Source organism: Zalophus californianus, chromosome 4 (genome assembly GCF_009762305.2).
Source record: "Zalophus californianus isolate mZalCal1 chromosome 4, mZalCal1.pri.v2, whole genome shotgun sequence".
NCBI lineage: Eukaryota > Metazoa > Chordata > Mammalia > Carnivora > Otariidae > Zalophus > Zalophus californianus.
The window spans coordinates 141,646,680-141,669,252 of NC_045598.1; the positions used below are offsets into that span (position 1 = coordinate 141,646,680).

The 22,573-nt window shown below is 38.1% G+C and overlaps 1 protein-coding gene and 1 non-coding gene across 10 annotated transcripts in view; both read left to right on the plus strand.

Moving 5' to 3' along the window:
• RALYL (RALY RNA binding protein like) overlaps window positions 1-22,573 on the plus strand; it is a 685,749-nt gene that overhangs the window by 407,528 nt on the left and 255,648 nt on the right. The window lies entirely within an intron of this gene.
• TRNAV-AAC lies at window positions 18,105-18,177 on the plus strand. The gene has a single exon. It is a non-coding gene; the product is annotated as a tRNA-Val (tRNA).

Sequence of the window (22,573 nt, forward strand, 5' to 3'; positions counted from 1 at the left end):
CTGCCAGAAAGCCAATGAGGGAAGAGAAGGAGTGTTAAAAGAGACTATTGTATAATTTCCCCGCAAAAGTACACATCTTTATATATGATGATGATGGTGATGATGATGGTGGTGGTGATGGTTACCTAAAAAGCTTCCTTCTTTTATCTTTGTCAGGTTATATTCTAATCTTCTTTCAAATTCTTTTGGGAAGGTGGGATTAAGTGCGCCTTCTCTATCTCATCGTCTGACACAGTGAATGACTTTGATAGTAATTATCCCATTCTACTGTAACTCCTTGTTTGTTTCCCCCATCAGACTAAAAGGCTTACACTGGGACTTATTCATCTTTAAAACAACAGTGTCTAGCAGGGATCCTAGCATTTCATTAGTATCTAATAAATGCTTGTTGAACAAATGGACGAATGAATGAAGAATAGAACATTATACTACTGCTGCTGCATGATGATTGAGAAAATATAAGAATGAGGAAGAAAATGGGAGAGAAGAAAAGACTGGGTTGTTTGTGTGATATTTCACCTGCTTCACAATCGTGCTGTGAGGCGTGGGCTGTCGTTCTTTCTGCTCTGAGACAGAGGGAACACAGGTGAGAACGGTCAAGTAACTCCCACGTATTGGCACTGGGTGAAATCATGGAGCTGGGATGTGACCCTGAGCCTGGCTCCTTGCAAAGCAAGGGAGGTTCCTATTTTAAAATTAGACTTAAATAATAAGTAACACTTTCTCTGACATATTTGGATATTCTCACTTACAGGCGACAGATACATTCTTGCTGTTAATGATATGATTAAATCCAGTATCTGTGTGGCTCATTGTCACCTCATTCAGGTCTCTGCTAAAATGTCACTCTGTGAGAAACGCTTCTTGCCCTGAGCTCACATTAAGGAAAACCTCACCATCCTATTCTAGACCCCCTTTCCCAGGTTTTTTTTAAAATAACATTTGTGCTTAGCTGGCATTTTTCTATTCTACTCTTACTAACAGCAGAACAGAATGTGGAGGTCAGTGCCTTTATGGAGCCAATGATTTGAATGAGAAGGCTAATACATAGCTCCTTCTTCTTCCACAAAATTTTCTCTGACCAATTAGAAATAAGATGGATATTTTCTTTCTCTTATAAAATAGAATGCCAATCTCCTAATGGCAGGGCTTTAGACTAATCTATTCAAAACTCTAACGATGAATAATCAGTTTCCATGTCCTACTTGTGCAGATGTTTTATTTTGGGTTGCTTGTAAGCTGTGAAAGTTGGGAAAATAGACTAAGTAACATGAGACTTATTGTCTGTCAATACAGGGTCTCCATTTTGGCTGCCTTTTTGTTTTGTCAACCACTTTTATCTTAAATCTTTGCTACCTACATAAAGGACAAGCGTTAACGCACACAATAAGGTAGATCCGAGTGCCTTACGTGCAAATGTGAGGTTGACGTGAAATACACTGAGGCTGTCTGTGCCCCTAGTGACAAAAATATAATTCCCTTTTACTGCATCTGCCAGCAGGGTGTACTGTATTATTTCCTTGCAAGAATTCCTACATACTTCTAATTTGAATGTCTGCAAGGCACTTAAGGTATTTCTACATATGTATTGCAAATACAGGGAGACTTACCACACACTCTTTAAGAGGTTATTGTCTCTGAAATTGCAGCACAGTTTAATAAGGTTGTTTTCCATCTATTCTTATTCCCTACCTTAACCTCACATCAATTTGAAATCCATCGATGTGTCACAGTCGGGATTTGTTTCCAAGAGAAACTTAACTGTCAGGCTTCCTGTTCCCTTTTAGAGGATAAAGGATGCTGTATTGCTTTTACTTATTAGATGTGATAGATGAAGGAAAACAGCAAATGCAACAAATGTATAAAGGCAGGGAGGTAGAGCTTTCAAAAGCACTTTGGTGCCACCATGTGGTAAAGATAGGGTATTTCCAAAAATATCTTGGGACATTGGATTCTTGAAACATTCTACCTATATACACAATTTTTGTTCCATTACCTTCCTAAGATCTGGCTCTCCCATTATCCTTGAAAAGGTGAACGTTTGTTATAAAGTAAATCAAGGGAAGTCTTGGAAATTGATTTGGAGAACATTTTACTTTTCAGCCGAAGTGCTTGCAGGCTCTCTCTTTCTCTTTCTCTCTCTCTCTTTTCCCTTTGAATGTTAAAGAGGGAGAAAGTCTTACCTTACAAGCTTCATTTAATTATTTCCAATAAAAGAACATTATCTTTGAACTAAATCAATACCTCTTACTTAGGTTTCCACCTTAGTACACAACTTCAGGTGTGCATATCTCTGCTTTCTAATAAAAGACCATCTTGTCTCTGACTCTGTTTTTAGTTACAAACATTAATATGGTTTACTAGGAACTAGGCACCATTCTAAGCAATCCATAAAAACTAGCAGTTGATCCTCTTGACAACTCTTTATGCTAGATACTGTCACAACAACCAACACCATCATCATCCTCAGACTCCACTTAAACCCTGTGCTCTGCTCCCTCTTCCGTAGACCACCCCCCTTCACTGTACTTTGCCATGGCTAACTTGCTGCCCAATCCTATCAGCCTCTGACTTCTGCAGTCTTCCACAACTAATGTTCTCAGTATACAGGCTCAGCCCTGTTTAGTTGTTTAGATGATCCCAACCAGGGTAGGTGGATTCATGTCAGTAACCACAGTGTCATTCAGTCCATTGGATCCATCACTGGTCCTTTGGCTCCAAACCTAGATTCTACTGTGCTAGTGACGAGCCCTGTAAATGCTCAGGTCAACCAGTGGTCTTATTCTTGTTCACTGTGCTGTTGGCCCAACCACATGAAGTCCTGCCTCAGTAACCTAGCACACCACCTCTCCCGTGGGGAAGAACACTACCTTGGTTTCTGACCTGCTCTGAAGCACTCAGCTGTGATGCCTGTAGCCAGTTGACATCCGTCCACCTTTCTGTTGAAATGCCCCCACTCCCAGGTTAAGTCTACCAGAGCCGAGATCAGATAGCCGGAGCTCACTGTGGAGTTATTTAGTCTGTGGGTACACCCTGTGGGAGCCAGCCTCACACTTAATGTCCATTCTGCTAGCTCCCGAACCCCTCCTAACTCCTCCTCAGCACATACTATGTTATTAGGAGCTCAGTAGGTTTTGTATGCAAATTGATCTATGTCTTCTCCATTGCTTTCTGTTGCTTAACACCCCCACTTGTTTTGGGTACTACCCTATTCCTATGATGCTCCTCCACCCTCATACACATGTTAGATATTGCCTCTTTCTTTAAAACACTGCTGGTATTTTCTATCTTTCACAAAGCTTTCTCTGCAAATTAACCCGAGGTGGAGAATTTACAAGCTTCAATCACAAGAAATAGAATATATCATTGCCAGCAAAAATCCTTCAATTATTTGAGCAGGAAGATGCCATAAACACTAGTGACCTTGCTCTTGAGAATAGTCCCTAAATGTAGTGTTGAGTTGCCTATGGGTCTAAAATCTTGGAATTGAGAAAGACTGAAGATGTTTTTTTTAATGTTGTTTTAATTAAAAAACACAAGAGCATAGCTTTGGAGCCTAGTATCATTCTGTGTGTACAGAAAATAACTTAATATGAAGTACTGAATAATTTAATTCGATACTATTTTAATTCTCCCTTGAAGGTACCAATAGGTTTTAAGTTCTTCTGTACAGAAGTAAAGAGTCTTTCCATTGCATGCACATAATTCCAGCATGCCTGGTATATGCTTCTAAATGTTTATGCATCCTGACTTTGCAAGACCAAGGATTCTTATACATGGCCTTGTGCTTTTGTACAGTTAATAGATGTTGTCTCTAGATCATGCATATTTTTTTGCAAGAAGAGTATAAAGTCTAGCCATTAAAAAGCAATATACCATATATATATATATATATATATATATATATACACACATTTATACACACACACACACACACACACACACATTTGGGGTCTATAATTATATATAGGGGGAAAAAACTCAGTGTGGTATAGTGGAAAGATTTGGAGTCACAGAATTGGGTTCTAATTCTGCCCCCAATTGTATTAATGACTTATCAGCATTTTATTTCAGTAAAAACTTTTTATGTAAATTGAAAATATAATTGTCTGTTTCTGGAAGTGGGGTGTGTGTGTGTGTGTGAAGATAAATCTAAAGTGTCATGCACATGACTGCCACATTTTAGTTATTCTATAATGGATTTTTAAAGTTTTAAACTCAGTTTAATAAAACTAAAACAACATTTCTCTTTTTTGCTCCTTCTTGTGTCTTTCCTAATTTTCCTTCTTCTCTTCTCTTCTTTTCTTCCCTCCTAAGGGCAGGAACAAAAAGCAGTAAATATGAAGAAAAAGCAATATGCGTTGCACTTTTATAGACCAACTGCTTAATTTCCTTCGACCCTCTCTGGCCAAAGTACAGATATCAACTGCAGTAATTCAGTACTGAATTTGGGAATGTTTATAATGGCCATTTTGGAAGGAGAGTAATTAAATATTAATTCAGACCCTCAAACTGATTTTTAATTGCAGAAATACATCTCTTATGTTCCAGGTTAAAGACAACTTGACAATGTATTGATTTAGCAAAATAACAGTTCAGGAAGTAGGAGTCTTCGAGTAGTGGAAAGGACACTGGCCAGGTCAGGAGGTCTGGGTGTGGTTCTGGGCAGGTCACTGGCTGACCATTTTTCTCCTGTTTCGGAGACACATAAAACTGGATATCTTTTTGCTCTATCGGATGCAGTTCTTGTGGGAATAAAAGGAGACAAATCCTGTGCATCTGAACAGCTTTTAGAAACTATGAAGCCCTCTAGCCATATAATGATTTATGAAAGTATTGAGAAGGGTGCAATCTAAGATTTGTTCTCAATATATTAATAGAAACTAACAATGTTCTTTCCTTTTTCCCTAACACATATACCTTTGAGACTTTCCTGTAATGCTTTTTTATTACCACAAAAATCTTTTATCCATGGCTTCAGTAGTCCCTGCTCTTAAAATGTCATTTACCAGGCATTATGAAAATATGTCTGTGTTGGGTTTTTTTTTAACAAAACTTATTTTATATTTAAAAGAAACAAGCTTCCTAAGGCCGTTTAATTCCTATTTAATTTAAATATGCACCTAGTTAATGAGTATTTGACTGATAATCACCTTGTAAAAAGCATGAAAGTAATTTATGCTGGAAGACTGAAACATTGGTGACAGACCAATTTTAAGGAAATATAATTTTATATATATCTATACACATAACATAAAACCCATACAAATGGGGCGCTTGGGTGACTCAGTTGGTTAAGTGTCTGCCTTCAGCTCAGGTCATGATCCCAGAGTCCTGGGATCGAGTCCTGCATTGGGCTCCCTGCTCAGCGGGGAGCCTGCTTCCCCCTCTGCCTCCTCCCCTCCCCTTGTTTGTACTCTCTCTCTGTCAAATAAATAAATAAAATCTTTAAAAAAATACAAATGGGGAAAATATGTATCTTTAATATAATTTCTAAATCAAAGTTGAATCGTGTCAAATCTGCAGACAGTTGAAGATTTGCGAGGCACCAGTCAATAGCCAAACAAACTATCCGAATTGTTCTGAAGTGGTCTAGAGATCTCTCTAAGCGACCCAACATTGTGTGTGTGCTGTATAATTCTGGGACACTTACTAGAGCCAGAACTAGTGTTTGGGGGGTATCAATATTAAGACCTATAGTTTGAAAGCTTTTTCCTTAGTGTGGTTCTGGATGAAGCCAATTCATACACACACACTCGACCAATAATATTCCTTCTTTCTCCAAAGAAATCTTCTGATTTACAAAGGATATTTCAGCAGCATACATTCATTTAAAATTGGAAATCGGGTCTGATATCCAACAGTTTTCTCAAATGTGTTTCTGCTTGTCTGCAGCCCTTAGCCAGCCAGAGTCCCGTTCACTGTGCAATCTCCATTGAACGCCGTTCACTGTGCAATCTCCACTGTCCTCCGTTCCGAAACTGTGGCAAGCAGGGCCATTCGGTCAACGGAGGCCACTGCTTCAGCTGCCCTGGGCCCTGAGCTTGAGAGAGACCCACTCTGGCCTCTCCACCTGGTGAGGAATATGTAGGTCCAAAATGTGAGCCCACTCAGAACCTGTGTCCTTCTTCTCAGCAGGTGTTTCTCAAGCACTGAAGAGGGAAAGGGCTCACTTTTGTCCCCCACTCTATTAAATCATTTGATAACATATGATAAAAATAAATTCCTACAGATATAAAATTTATTTTAAAAGATGTATAAATTATAAGCTCGCAGGTTTTTTATTCTTAGCCTCAACAGAGCTAAAATTACTGTCACATTGCTGTAAACTTCCTAAGCTTCTACTCTCAATGTTGGCAGCTCTCTCCTTGAGTTCTAGTAAAAGTTTGCAGACGGCACCTACCCACGGACATGCTGAGTAGCACCACTAGAAACCACAATGTCATACCCGAGACTCCAAAATTCCCTACCCAGAGGCCTCCCTACCCAAACTGGCTCCAACAGCCCCTCCTTCAGGTTCATTCCCCCAAGGGTCATGATGAACCTTAGCCCGGGGATAGCTGTTGGTGGAGGTTGTGGGGTTGTGGCTGGAACACATGTGGCATGTGGGCCAAGGTGTCCTCCCAGGAAGACATGAGCCCCTCATGCAGGACGGTGCCTAGGATGAGAAGAGAGGGGCCCAGGCCCCCAGCAGTTCCTCCTTGTACCCTCTCGCCCCTCCCCTGCAAACATTAGAGTCAGGCTGAGTTAGCATTTCTGTCTTGTCAGTGCATCTGTGCCTCAGCTACCGTCCAGCCCTGCTGTCTCTTAAGTCCAGTCTTCCCGGAACTGCTGGACCAATCCTATAGTTCTCTCGGCCTCTCCTGTTGTTTCCCCAGGGCTTTCATTTTCTATGCAGTTGTTTCCTCTTTCCATCCACGGTTATTTCTGTTTCTTTCTAGTTGAGCATGATCCGGTTAAACTATAAGGAGGTTCTTAAAGGGAAGTAAAGTGTGTATATCCTAAATTAATAAGTTCCCAAAATTTTTGAAGGAATGACACAGATTTTCCGAATTCTGCCTGCTTCAACACCTCTTTGCCAAGCTGCCTCTGAAAGGTCTCTGGAAGGCTCTGACCATGGACCCCGGTCTGCCATGATTCCTCAGTTCAGCTGAATTCAGCAGAGACATGTTGCATACCTGCAAAGGGGCAGGCATTTCATTGGGCACTGGGAGTATAATGCTGCCTAAGACCAAGCCCGTCCACTCAAGGAGTGTGCAATCTAATTGGTCTTTTTAAAACGGATGTGGAACCTGAAGTCCAGGTAGTTGAGGCAAGTTACCCCAAATTTCACAGTTAGTGTGTGAAAGGAGAAGCCTCAAACCAGGACCTTGGCTCAGAGTCCAGGGACCTTTCCTATTGTCATTCTTCCTCAAGCTAGCAAAAAGTCTCAATCATGTCGGTCTTAGCTGCATACTGTATGTATTCAACAGATCTATATAATTAGGAGGTTCTACTAAGTCTCCTATAACCCTTCCAATTTGTTGGAAGCATGGAGTGATGGAAGGAGTCAAGGGCTAGATATCACACCCCTCAGGTGTAACAGCATCTTAATTTAGTTTCTCCTTAATCAACTTAACCTCTCAACCTCCGTTTCCTTCTCTGTAAATTGGGAATCATGTCTACTTCATAGTATTAAAGAATTAAAAAAATAAATGTCAAAATTCCTATCACTGATGCTGTGTTATATTAGGAACTTGATAAATGAAAATTCCTTTCTCTTTCTCATCCATTTCTTGAAATCCAAACCCTTGAGCCCAGTAGGTGTGAATGCATATGTTAAGAATTTCAGCTAGGGGGTGCAAATTCACTGTAACTGGTGCCTGGTTCAATACTGGACTTTTTTTTTTAACAATAGACTATTTTTGCAGGAATAGTCTTAAATTTGTAGAAAAAAAATGAGTAGATACTTCAGAGTACCTGTATAATACCAGCCCCCTCATGCATGGTTTCTCCTCTTATTGATATCTGATACATTTGCTCTAGTTAATGAACACATATTTATCATTATTATTAAGCAAAGTCCATAGTTCATTCAGATTTCCTTAGTTTTTACCATATATACTTTGTTTCTTCCAGGATGTCATCGAGGAAACCACATTACATTTTATTGTTTTGTCTCCTTAATATCCTTTCAGCTGTGACAATTTCTTAGACTTTCCTTGTTTTTGATGACCTTGATAGTGTTGAGGAGTACTGGCCATATATGTTCTAAGATGCCTTTCTTACTGAATTTTGTCTGCTGTTTTTACCAAAATTAGACTGGAGTTATAGATTTTTGAAAGGAAGACCACAGAGGTAAAGTGACATTCTCATCACATCATACAAAGGTACATTCTGTCAACATATTTAGAACTGTTGATGCTGATCAAAGGATCACCTGGCTGAAGTAGTTTGTCAGGTTTCTCCTCAGGAAAGTTACTCTCCCCCATTGCCCTCCCTATACTGTATTCTTTGGAAGAAAATCATTATGCAAAGCCCACCCTTAAATAGTGGGGAGTTAGGCTCTCCCTCTTTGGTGTGTAGCTGCATAATTTATTTGCATTTATAAATTTATTCAACTATTTATTTATATTTGTATTGAGTCATAGATGATTATTTTGTTTGGGGGTTATAATCCATCACTACTTTGTTTTGTTACTCAGATTGTTCCAGCTTTGCCTATTGGGAACTCTTTGATTTGTTTCCTCTACTCTGTGACATATCCCCATCAGTGTGTGTTGCGTGTGTGTGTGTGTGTGTGTGTGTGTGTGTGTGTGTGTGTGGTGTGTGTGTGGTGTGTTTTTGTTTGTTTGTTTGTTTGTCTGTTTGCTTTAACACCTCCTGACTCCCTTACACTACAAGAGGCTTCAGGCTCATATTGTCTATTACCTGCCCCCATCCTAGAATCAGCCATTTCTACAAGGGGTTATTCTTTTTAGTGGAGAATGGCAGTGGAAACTAAGATCTGGGTATTGGGTGTCTTGTTACCAGAGTGCCATTTCTTTAGGCATTTGGATTTTAATGCCCAATGGTGTTATTTTATCACAGGTTATCCTACCTTGCAGAATATGGAAAGTGATATTTTAAGAAAATACCACTGAGTGCTTTTTGGAAATATTTTATTCACAGAAGGTTACTAGAAAGTAAGTATCTTGTGGCTTGATGTGTAGAAAATGTCATTAACTTCCTAGGAGTTGCTATGTATATCAAAGAGGTAAAGTGATTATTTTTATAGGCAGTAAATGTTAATATACACATTTTTTCCACTTTGCCAACACTTTTTCTTCCTTCCACATCTTACTTTTTATGGGATTGAGGTGGTTTCCAGAATGCAGGACTTTGTGTTTTAAAACCAAAAAAGTCCTGAGAAAGCCCTGATGAGGGGGGCGCCCTACACATAGCGCTTATAACAATTATAATTAGGCCGTAGGCATAAAGAGACTTGGGTAGAAATACATAAGTATGTGTATTTGTACGTGTGCAGGTGTACAAATAGATACTGACATACACACACACTGCATGAAATTTGGGAATATGTCTGAATACTTTCGCCACAGTACCTATGTATAATGAATGCCTCACAGTGTGCACTCAGTAAATATTTGCAAATTAAATGAGTGATTGATTATATTACTTAATGAATCCATCTCATGTTTGATTAATGTGATAATTACATGGTCAAACATTCTGTTAAGTATTTCCATATTACATTTCTGTTTTTGGTAATATCTGTACACTTTCTTTATCCTAGTAGTTCAGTATACCCACATTTTCTCTAGACTGTAGGTATATTATAATGTTGAAGATAGTTTAGAAACATTACTGTTACAGCCACATCTGTGGTGGGTTCACACTCCCAGTAATACAAAGTACTATCATCCTGATAGACCAAATACGGGATTTGTATTTATGAGCTTAAATGGTTTTTCCTAAGTTTTTGATTATGTGTCACTCTTTGTTTTTTAATAAATTTGCTATCCCCATTTTTAAAAAGTTTATTTATTTTTAAGTAATTTCTGTACCCAATGTGAGGCTCAAACTCACAACCCCAAGATCAAGAGTCACATGCTCTACCACTCCCCTTAAAAAAAAAATTTTTTATTTGTACATGTGTCTTACTTGTAAGAACTCTTTTCCTAATAATACTATTAGCCTGTCTTCTAACAGACACTGAATTTTTTTTTTTTTCTCTCAGATCATGGTTTGTCTTGTTTGCCATATAGAAGATTTTTATTTGAGGAATTTTTGTTTGTTTCTGGTCATCCAATGCATTTATGACTTATTTATTGTTTCTGGCCGTGGTGTAATTTGTGAGACTTAAGATGTTTTGTCATTGTCGTTGTAGTTACAAAAAACAGCACCAAAAATGAACCATGTGGTTATCTGTGTAGTACCCAAGCCATGAATATCTGGCCATCTCCCGTTATTGGAATGGCAAATGTCACAAAATCACAGCAAAAAACATAGTCCCTGTTACAAAGTCCCCCATTTGCAGGATTTATCAATAGTCTATAGAGCGCTTGTCTATGAGCCAGAACAAGACCACTAATGCATTTTATATAGCCAGTAAACAGCCATTACCTGCTTGGGGAAGTAACTACAAGAAAAAAAAAAAGATCCAACCTATTACTGTATTTCAGAAGGAAACAAACAAGGACTCTAAAAAACTATAGGCTTCAATATTTCTTTTTGTGTCAATATGATTCTTTTATTCGAGGTACCTCATTTTCTTTCTATTACAACAATATAAAAACTTTCAGAAAATGTACAACTCTGTGCTACTTGGGAGTACTGCTTTGTAGGGTTTGGTGAAAAGGGGAGAATTACAAAAATCATTTAAATGTCCTCCGAATAAACAAGGAATAAAAAGAGGAAGACAACTTTTGTTCAATATGCTTGGAACAGCGTTGCTAATGTCATTTTAAGAAGCATGCTTATGAATCCACAGTGACATTGTGCAAAGAAAAAAATATTGTCACTGCATGTAAATTGCTTGTATTTTCCAGTAAATATAATTTAGTGATGGTAGTAAAATACACTGTGCAGAATGGATTCTGTTCACTCTTTCCTTTGAAGGTGGCTGCAAAGTATGTTTACTTGTGATCCAAGTTCATGGAGTGTGGAAGCTCTTGAAAAGATTAGGGGCTTATGAATTGCTTTAGGTAAAGAAGTTAATCAAATGCTGGAAAATATAAAATATCTAAGTAAACACATAATTTCAGTATAAAAGATTTTAAATAGGAGGAGTTATGCTTGTCTTACAGAATTATGATCAGAAACGCTAAAGCCTCTATTTTTGTAAGAACTGAAAATGAATCCTTTAAAAATATCAATTTTAGCACAGTGAACTTAGTTGGAAACAGAGCAGAAACATAAAAGATATACTTTAAAAATATATATCTCTGAACTTCTTTTTTTAGAATAAGATATTTATTTATTTTTATATTATATATATGTCTTTTATAATGTTGTTTTATTTTTTATTTTTATTTTTTCATTATGTTCAGTTAGCCACCATATAGTACGTCATTAGTTTTTGATGTAGTGTTCAAAAGAAGTAATTGATTCTAAATGTTATTCCAAAATTTTGGCAGAAAGCTCATGTGATATTTTCTTGACTTTTAATGATATTAATCATGATAACAGAATCTATTGAGTACTCATCATTTGCGAGACACTGACTCTTAGGTATCCTGCATGTAGTAACCAACTAAAGCCCCATAAAGTCTCATGAATGAGCTGCTATTATTATCCCCATTTTAGATGAGGAAGATGAGACATGGAGAGGTTAAGTAAGTTACGGGAAGTCGTACAGTAACTGGAATAGATAGCAGTTCAAAGTAGATCTTTGGTAACTGGTCTCAGTAAACACAACTGTAGAAGTCTAGGAAATGAATAAAAAAGATGTGTGAGTCACTGACTAATGTGATGCAAAAAAGTTCTAAATTGTTATTTTTTTTAACCATTGAAACTGCATTTTAATGACTAGAGACACCCTCTAGAACAATAACTCCTTAACTGTGGCATGTAAAAGAATTATGGGTTAAAATACTATCAAAAATTAGGTTTCTCACAGGATACCTCAGAAAGACCCTTGAGTTATGCAGAATTAATGAAAAGAGAGAACTGCCAGGTCTGTAAATTATGGAAAGTCGACCCTGGAAGAAAATGTAGGCAATATTTTGAGCCCATTCCTCATTTTCCAGATCAGGAACTGACTGCAAAAGAAGAGAAATACTTTGCTCACAGCCACAGAGAGCTCATTGGTAAATGGACCTAGGTCCAAACTTAGATCATCTGCCTTGCAAATTAGATTCCTCTCTCCCCTCTCCCCACGAGAAGGAAGGAAGGGAGGGAGGAAGGAAGGAAGGAAGGAAGGAAGGAAGGAAGGAAGGAAGGAAGGAAGGAAGGGAGGAAGGGAGGAAGGGAGGAAGGGAGGAAGGAAGGAACGAAGGAAGGAACGAAGGAAGGAAGGGAGGAAGGGAGGAAGGAAGGAAGGAAGGAAGGAACGAAGGAAGGAAGGGAGGAAGGGAGGAAGGGAGGAAGGAAGGAAGGAAGGAAGGGAGGAAGGGAGGAAGTGAGGGAGGGAGTGGAGGGAGGGAGGAAGGGAGGGAGGGAGGGGAAAAAGGAGAGAGAAAAGAAAAAAAGTGAGAAACATGCCTGAGATGTAAAGTGAGATCCACCCTGGAGAAGGCACAGAAGATTTTAGGTTCCCCTGACCCTCCTGAGAGCTTTTAAGAGACCAGGTCACCCTGCACTGAGCAGGAGGCATCAAGCACTCAGAGCTGCCAGGCCCTCGCACCATTCATAACTCCCTTCTGAACCACCTTCCAGACCCACACTGGACTCTCCTTCCTGACAGGTTGTATATTGTTTCTGTCTCTGAGCTCTGGGTCCAGTTCCCATTTATGGCTCTGCCCTTTGGCAAAGCACTAACCATGCTTTTCATACTTTGCCTGACCCAACCCAGGCTATAAGCAAAAAAGAAAGAAAAAAAAAAGGCATCATAACCAAAATTAATAATAATAATAATAGTAACGGGCTTCCAAGGCTGCACCGTTAGAGATTCTGAGTGAGTTGGCCTCGATGGGCATAATTACCTGCACTCTCGGGTAGGTTTGTTGCAGGCTAGATGGGGCAGGTTTTGTTCCCAGGCCTCTGCTGGAAGAGAGAACAGTTGCCTTGTTGAGAAACACAGGGAGATTGCTTACGATCTCTCTCAAAGTGAAAAAGGGATCTCCCTTACTAAAAAAGGCGAGAAGAAGCTCATTTACTAGCATTCGACAAACAATCTTCCTTAAAGTGCTAATGCATTTGAGAACAAGTTAGGCAAGATTTTAAAGCCCTGAATATCTTTGCCAATAATTACAGAAGCAGCAAAGTAGAAGTGGTGAGACCATAGTGTAATAATAATATTCCTACTAAGCTAAAGTTTACCATAACTTTCCATGTACCTGTCACTGTGCTAAGTATTTTTCTGTATTATTTAATTTAGCAAATATTATTTTCTCTCTCTTGCAAGGGGAGATTCTGAGACTTAGAGAATTTATGTGATCTGCCCAAACTCACAAAGTAATAGGCAAAGGGAAGATGCAGACCCAGTTGCAGTCTGCCTGGGAGCTTCTGGTCTGTATCAGGGCTTGTCAAAACTGAGTGTGCACACCAGCCACCTGGGGATCTTGTAACATTGCAGATTCTGATTCAGGAGGTCTGGGTAGAGCCTGAGCATATGCATTTCTACAAACCTGTTGGGAGATGCCAATGCTTCTAGTCAAAGCCAACTATATAATTTGCTGGGTCCAGCACAAAATGAAAGCATGGGACCCCTGGTTAATAATTTCTGAACTGCAGAGCATTAAATCAAGTACAGGTTCTTCTGAGCACAGGCCCTGTCCCACTGCACAGGTGGTAGACCTATGGAGCTGGCCTCCACGCTCGGAGGAGCACTGGGGAAATAACTGTGACATGGAAGTCCGTCTTGTTCATGGATCTAGCTAGTGCTCTTCATAAATGCTTGGCAGTAGTGGGAGATCAATAAATATTTTTTATGTATGAGTTTTGTTTTAATTTTAGCTATACATTATAAATACATGATTTCCATGCTTATCTCTCACATGAGATTTTCTCAAGTTTGTGCACCTACTGTGCTTGGCACATACAATTCTCACAGTAAAGCCTCAGTCTTTAGTTGTTGCAGTTGTTGTTAAGAATACTAGCTTTACTGTTAGTGTAAGTATTAATGTGGGTATCAGAATTAATCTTATAAGAACAGAGAAAAAGTTCATCTTTCTATTCTCAAATTTTGTGCTAAAACTATACCAATAAAATCACAAAGGCCACCAGGCAACATGGGTCTTCCATGGCTTGAGGCTGCTTTGCAGAATCTGGAAGACACACAGAGATGGACTCTGGTGCATGAGGAGTGGGCCCTATTCTTGACATCGCCCCCATCTTTCCAGGTAGACTTGGATGCTGCCTCTTTGATCTTCCTCAGGAATAGGTTGCTTCGCTCATTCGTAGAGTCGTCTGGAGGTTCTTAGATGCTTAAATCTGGAAGGTACTTCAGATGTCATTTAATTCTACGGACAGCTATAAAATCAGAGTGAGCTAGCTTTAGTAAAAGAGGGAGGACACAGTCAGATTTTTCTTCCCTTTTTTCCATTTTCTTTTTCTGAACACATTTACATATTTTAGATGGTAAAGAGGAGGCTGGGCATGTGGTGCACATGGCATTTCCTGACCTGAGTAAAACCACATCTCCCCGATCCCTGTCCTTGAAGAATGACATTATAAATTCCTGTAAGATCAGCCCAGGCAGAAGCAGCAGAAACCACTTATTTCTTTGTGTGCTGCTGGATTTTCAGTCGTCTTCACAGTGCCTGGTGGCTAGTAAGTGTTTCAGAAATATTAAATATATATAAGCACATTTCCTTTTAAAGTAGAATCATCTTATACAGTTCCACTGTAAGATACTTTGTAATATTTTGAGGAAATTGTTCTAAGATGGATCATTATTCTTTTCCTATACTCTTTTATCAAACCGAGTTTACTTTACATAATTTAACTAGTCTCAGAGAAAGGTTATGGATTCTTTCTCACCTCTTAGCTCGTATTTCCCAACTGCATCAGCTTTCAACACCCCTTTCCCTGCTATCATGTTAAAAAAATTTTTTTAAGAAAAATAAAAAGAGAAAAGTAAAGGAAAACCAGATAGTGGTTAGTGGTTAGTATGGGCTTTTGTACAAATAGGCAGTCAATGTCAGTGTGAATTTATATACTACCTTCTTCCAGAAAAGAATAATAACTGCTTAAACTCTCAAGAAAAGTTTTGTAGAGTTAAATTAAGTTTTCGTACTCAGCTTAAACAATCTACTACAACTCTAAGTCAATAGGTTCTACAAGAACGTGATTGTAGAACTTTCAAAAAGTATAGGAACCTTATAAAACCAATGTCACTGCTAAAACAGAAGGTTTTTAAATTACTTCAACGTTTGCTGTACTCATTTAGACTGTAGCTGGCAGTAACCCCAAGGACGCAAAGAGAGGGTACACTGGAAAGAGTGGGTTCTAAATTCCAACCCCCCCAAGGCATGACTATCATAGATACGTGTAATGTATAGATTCCCAAACCCCCGAGTGCTAATTATAGCCATTATTTTCAAGTTTCTTTTCTATGAAATTAATTATCTTCGGTCCCTTGGCAAAAGCTTCTCTAGCCATAGCACTTGCTATTCCTAAAGTTATATCTGCATAATTATTGTTAATAACATCAACACTTTAATTTAAATGTTTGAGTTTAAACCTTACATGCATAGAATTAATCAGGAGAAGCCACGGTGAGTTAATATTATTGCATCAATAATAGAATTTAGAGAGAACAATTCATGGTAAAGGTAGTAGTGCGTGAAAACTGGAGCTTTCCCGCTTTCAGAATGAGAGGAAGGATGTGTTTGATGCCACAAAGCAGAGAGAACAGTGGGTGGTAATCACCTAGAGAGAAGCAAGGGAAAGCTTATTTCAAGTTATATTTCAGGATGAAGGACTTGTTCAAAATTTATTCCAGGAGGAATAGAGAAATGTTTGCTTTATTGGTAATGTCAAATAAATCCCAAGAATGACTTTCCTTGAGCCCAGAATTCAGTCTCAGACATGAAAATTCATTATTTATTGGGCCAGGCTATGTTCCAGGCTTTGAAAATTTTAGAACCTAATCGGGGCCAATTAGCTGAGCTGGTTTTTTACAGAGTGTGTCATCGTTTCCTAGAAAAATTGGCAGCAACAAATGTGGGGAGAAGAAGAGTGTCCTTAGAGTTAATGTGTCCAGGGGTCGGGTCATATGCTCAACAGAGTCTCATGTACATTAGTATAATTTTTCTAGAGAAATCCCTTTTAAAGGCCATAAAATAAATCCCTGTGTAATTTCCTTACTGTCCCGTGGGAAAGATCAAAACACCAATGTGGTATATAGACTCTCCCAACATAAAGTCCTGTGGGTCATGAAAAGTCCATGTACAAATAATGGGGAAAAAAAGGAAGCAGAAACACTTTTTAGTTTGAAAAGTAGACATCCACGGGGTGCCTGGGTGGCTCAATCGGTTGAGCCTCTAACTCTCGGTTTTGGCTCAGGCCATGATCTCATGGGTCATGAGAATCAAGCCCTGTCTTGGGCTCTGCCCTCAGCGGGGTGTCTGCTTGAAGATCCTCTCCCTCTGCCCCTCCCCTCACTCATGCTCTCTCTCTCTAAAATAAAGAAATAAGTCATTTTTTAAAAAAAGTAGTCATCCATGTTTCAAGTCATAAGATTTGAGGTATATATCCCAAGATGTTACCTGTGTGGAAAAAACTCTCAGTAAATTTATGAGTGTAAGATCTGAAGTCATGAAAAATAAAAATTAGCTAGACACTTCTTTTCAGCTTTCTGATGTAGTCATGTAAAATTTCAAGTGTATATCTCCTTTTAAGGTATAGTACACATCACATATGCTTAAAAATTTGAGATACTTAGGGCTAACTAAAAGTCAATTTCAATGTGCAGTTTTCACAAACAAATGATAATAGTGATAGCTCTGACAGAAATGTAAGTGTGGCTTTGAAGAAAGAACTTGCTCTTCATTTTATTCTGTCATCAAATATTAGTTCAGTTCCACTCCTCGGCTATGACATGAAGTTAGATTTGTTCTTTTATTTACTGGTTAAACCCTCAATGGTAACATGTTGTTCATTAGGTAAAGGATTAATGCGCCAAATTATAATATTATTCTAAAAGCATGAAACACTATTTTGAGCTAGTTCACCTGAAATAGTAATTACTACCTATATTCAATTTTAAAAGGCGTTCCTTGTGTATGGGAAGTTTGGTGGTGAGGATAGGTGTTTCTGTGAAATTAATAAATCCCTAAATTAGTATTATTTTTTATCTTGGTGGAGAATTCAATAAACTCTTTATGTAAATTGTTACTATGCATTATTTGAGTCTGTGGACCAGGTCCTCACACTTCCAGCATTCTCATCCCTTGCAGTTCTTGATATTCTAAATTAGTATTTTGAAAAAGACTTCACCTCTTAGGTCTCTCTGTCACCCAGGGGTAAGTCACCAATAGTAAGCAGAATTCGACTATACTCTCTTAATATTGAGATCATTACTGACCTTGATAGTTCTTTTAGACAAGTATAGGGAGAGAATCCTCAGTTTGAATGCATTACGGAGAGAGTGTGAGGTGGAGAACATGGAATCAAAAGATTACAAACAGCTCTTTGAAGGATTTTCGTCATTCATTTAAGTTAGAGAACACGTGAGGGCAGAAAATAACTTAATGTTGAACGTACCGACGGAGAGCGGCATGCGGGAATTCCAGAATGTGCCACCTGGCAGCTGAGTCCACGTGCCTACATTGTGCTAATTCTGCCTTGTCAGTACAATTCGGAACATCTTGAAGAGCATAGAGAATTAACTCCCGTTCTCGACTGCTGTTGTAGTATTAGTTTTGGCCACACGATGGAGACCTTTCTTCACTTTTCCTCATTCTGATGTTTCAAGAAAATTCATCCAAGTAAATATTAGATGTATTAAAAACATTTAGAGGGTTTCCGTAGTGTAGCGATTATCACGTTCGCCTAACACGCGAAAGGTCCCCGGTTCGAGACCGGGCGGAAACAACCCTTCCCCTAGAATTTAAAAATAAATAAATAAATAAATAAATAAATAAATAAATAAAAACATTTAAACTGCTAGAATAGTCCTCTGAAAAGTTTAGGTTCCATTTGATAAGGGAAATGAAAATCAGTGAGTATCCATAACCAGCCACAAATTATTTCAGATGAAATTTGAGATTATTGAAAAATATTAATTCAGGAATAATGATTCTAATAATTCCTTAAAAAGACCCTGAAAAGGCATAAATATATAACTTCATGAGAACATAATATTGTTTAATAATGACTGATTTAATACAAACTTTGAAAGACTGAATCAAGTTTTGAATGTATTTAAAATAGGAGAATGATTGTACACAAACATATTACTAAGTTATTATATGTATGTTTCTGCCAAGTTTTAATATATAGGACCAGAGATTATCAGCCTTTGACGTTAGATCAATGATGTTTTAGAATAAAATAATATTATATTTGCTGGTATTGGTGAACACCTTACAGTTTTCTATGGTTTCACAGGCTTTATTTTATGCAATGCTGAAGACCATTCAAATCCCTATTCCAGGGAAAATTTAAACACCTGACAGATTCTGGACAAAGTAGAAATTGGCACCGTTACCTCTTTTCACCTTATGTATTTACACTACCGTGGTATACCCTTGTTCTTTAACAATGCATCTTCAATTTGATACCCTAAGTATGTTACAGTGCTTTTAAATTATTGCAGCAATAGAAGGATGAGTTCTGTCACTTCCAGACTGGGTTGAATGATGTAAAAAGGGCTCTGAAATCTTAAAATTTTGCATTCCTCTCTTCAGTTCGAAGATCCCTTTTTTTTTTTTCTCGCTAGGTGGTACAATTCTTTTGGAATAGTCCTTCTCCTAGACTGTGATACTTTTTCAGTTCTCTGTTCAGAATTCGGATCGCTGATATTCCTCTCATAAGTGAGCTCTTTGTGCTAAGGCATTGATTCCAGGAAGCCTCCTCAGTGGTCATGCATTCATTCCTAACCTGTCACCTAAGGTCCTTTCCCCTAACAAGGAAAAAAAAAAAGCCTTGTTGAATTCACCGACTGGCCAGATTGACAACTTAATGGACAATTTTTAATTTTTCCTCACAGTCTTTTATTGATACACATAACATTTCTTTCTTCCTGAAATACTGTGTTCTCCTAGGTTTCCTGCTACACTTTCCCTCTTTTTCTCGGTTCCTTTTCCCTGTCTCCTTCACTTCTGACTTCGTATTCTGATAAGTACCAGTTTTATTTCTCTAGTTCAGACCTCTTCTCTAAGCTCAAATATTACAGCTAGAATTGAATCATGGCACAGTCATCCATCCTCTCATTTGTTCAAGTCAGAAACCTGACTCCCCATTCTCTTGAAAACCCACACCCTCTCCAATCCATTAACATACCTTGTCAATCCTGTTTCAAATGAGACAACCACTCAATCACCATCTTTCTATCTCCATTGCCAACAGTTGATCCACTCTGTCATTCCCCAGTTCAGACTGTGCGATTAGCCTTCTAATTGGTGTCATGTCTTTCTTTCTTCCCCATCTTTTAATCTGTTCCCTAGAACCTCAAAGTCATCCTACAAAAATACAAGTAAACATGATGTCCTTCAATGTAAAACCCTATAATGACTGTTGGATACAGAATAAAATTTTAACTACTAACCTATTCATATGGTCTAATTGGTACTTCCCTCTCCTCCTTTATCTCAAGTCCTCTTCTCATTTTATAGTCACCAGCCTTTATGTGTCTTCTCAGCTCACAAGTAGCACAGGATGTACTAGGATGCAGTTCCCATGGCTCTTTCTCCTCTTTCAAGTTTCAAATTAAGTAATACCTCCTTAGAACAGCCTTCCTGAGTATCCACTGTGATCTCCCCCAGACAGAATTGTTTATTTTCTTTAGTACTTCCTGATTTGTTGGCATTTGTTTGTCTTCATTCCTAAGTTGTAATATAAATGCCTTTGAAGGTAGACTAATGGCTTTTGCTCAGTAAAACATTTAAATCCTACATAGTAGGTAATTATTAATATTCACTAAAAAAGTGAGTAGGTGTCCTTTTTACATATATCAGCCCACATGGCAGTTAAATTCTGAAGAAATCACCATGGAACGTGACAAGCAAGGTTATGAAATGTTATTGACAAATGTGTTGACGTAGACAGCTGCAGATGGGGAGGTTCATTTAGCTAGCGTGTTGCCAAAGAAAACCCCAAGTGAGAAGAAGAGGAGAGAGAGAAGACTAATGGAAAAGACACAGCATTTTACTTGAGAATACGCAATCTCAGATTGAAAGATAGATGAAGGAAATTTGGCAAAAGTAGAAAGAAAAACAAAAATATTAATGGTGAAGGATCCCATTTCAGTGGAGTAGCCAGTAAGAGAAACATGGAAGATAATTTTCTGAGATCCTGTAACTGGCATATATATATATATATAACATAATTGCAATTATAAACATCACAATTACCCCAATTCCTGATTGAGTCCGAGAAAAGCAGAACATTTGATTATGCCTAGGACTTCAGCTCAGAATTATAATATATTGGAGGTGACCACAGAGAAAATCTAGATTATTAAAATCAAATCCTCTTAATCCCTTCCCCGGTTTTTCTCTGTAGCACATATCACCTTCTAATACTATGTAATATTTATTTTGCTATTATTGTCTGCCATTGCTCTAATGTGTATGCTCTCAGAAGGCAGGGATCTCCATCTCTTTTGTTCACCCCTGTTAGACAGTAGATTCTCAATAAATGTTTGTTGAGTGGATAGAAATAAAAATGAACTACAGTATTTTACCTACATATTGGAAAATACTACAGAGAAAATAATTATGAGAGTGGGGGAAAAATACTCCAAAAATGTGCATATACTTGGGCTGAGAAACTATTTCTGGGCATCCATCCTGGGAAAATAAGCAAGCATACAAGGAAGTTCATTGAAACATTTTTATGATATAAAAAATGAGACCTAACAATCCTCAATAATAGCAGAGTTCTTTTTTTTCTAATTGAAGAAAAATCTCTTTAATGAAAGAATTCACCTAAAACATTATGTTCTTCTTGGTATTTAATAGTGTTTAATTTATAAATTTCATTAAATTCTATTTTGTTAACTTTGTCCATCATCATAAATGTGACCTAAGAACTGATATACAATATACCATTGCTGTTTGAAGGGTTTGTAGTCACCGACCTGCTTGGACCTTTAACATCTGAGTATTAGCCAGTCATAAAAATGTTCCCATGCTTTGTTTTTTTGAATACTTCAGATTTTTCATTTTTAGTTACTGAGTTAAAATTTATTCCATGCCAAGTCAAGGGACTGCTAAAGGGGAACAATGAACATTTTCGGGTTTACAAAATACCTTTCATAGATGGTGTGATAGGGAAAGTGATTCCATAAGATGTCTACATACTAGTTTCCAGAACCGGTGAATCAGTTACTGTGAATACATGACAAAGGGTTGCCGATGTAATTTAAGTTAGAGACCCAAAATAGGGAGATTACCCTGGAATATCCTCGTGGGTGCCCTCTAATTACCTGAGCTCTTAAAAGTAGAGAACTCTCTGTGGACAGAGGTCGCACAGATACAACAGGAGGGAAGATCAGAGACACCTGAAGTGGGAGAAGGACTCCAGGCACTATTGCCGGTTTGAATACAAAGAATGCAAATGAGGAATGCAGGCGGTTTTAAGCAGCTGAGAGAGGCTCCCAGCTAACAGCAATTCCCAAGTAATGGGAACTCAGCCCTAAAACTACAAACAGCAGGATTCTGGTAATAATCTGGGTGAGCCTGGTAGCAGGTTTGCCCCCAGAGTCCTGGGATCAAGCCCCGCATTGGGATTCCTGTTCAGCGGGGAGCCTGCTTCTCCTTCTCCCTCTTCCACTCCCCCTGCTTGCGCTCTCTCATTCTCTCACTCTCTCTGTCAAATAAAAAAATAAAATCTTAAAAAAAAAAAAAAAAAACGAGGATGGATGAAGCAGAGGAGTGAATCAATGATATAGAAGATAAAATTATGGAAAATAATGAAGCTGAAAAGAAGAGGGAAAGGAAAGTAATGGACCACAAAGGTAGACTTAGAGAACTCAGTGACTTGGTAAAACGTAATAACATTTGTATCACAGGAGTTCCAGAAGATGAAGAGAGAGATAAAAGGGCAGAAGGTTTATTGAATAAACGTATTCTCAATAGCTCAAATGATATTTGAGTGCATACTGTTTTAGTTGCTGTAGTTTTATAATATATTTTGAAATGGGGAGCTCAGTTTTTCTTTCTCAAGACTGTTTTGGCTATTTGGGATCCTCTGTGGTTCTAAATGAATTTTAGAATTTTTCTATTTGTGTAAAAAATGGCATTGGGATTTTAATAGGGATTGCATT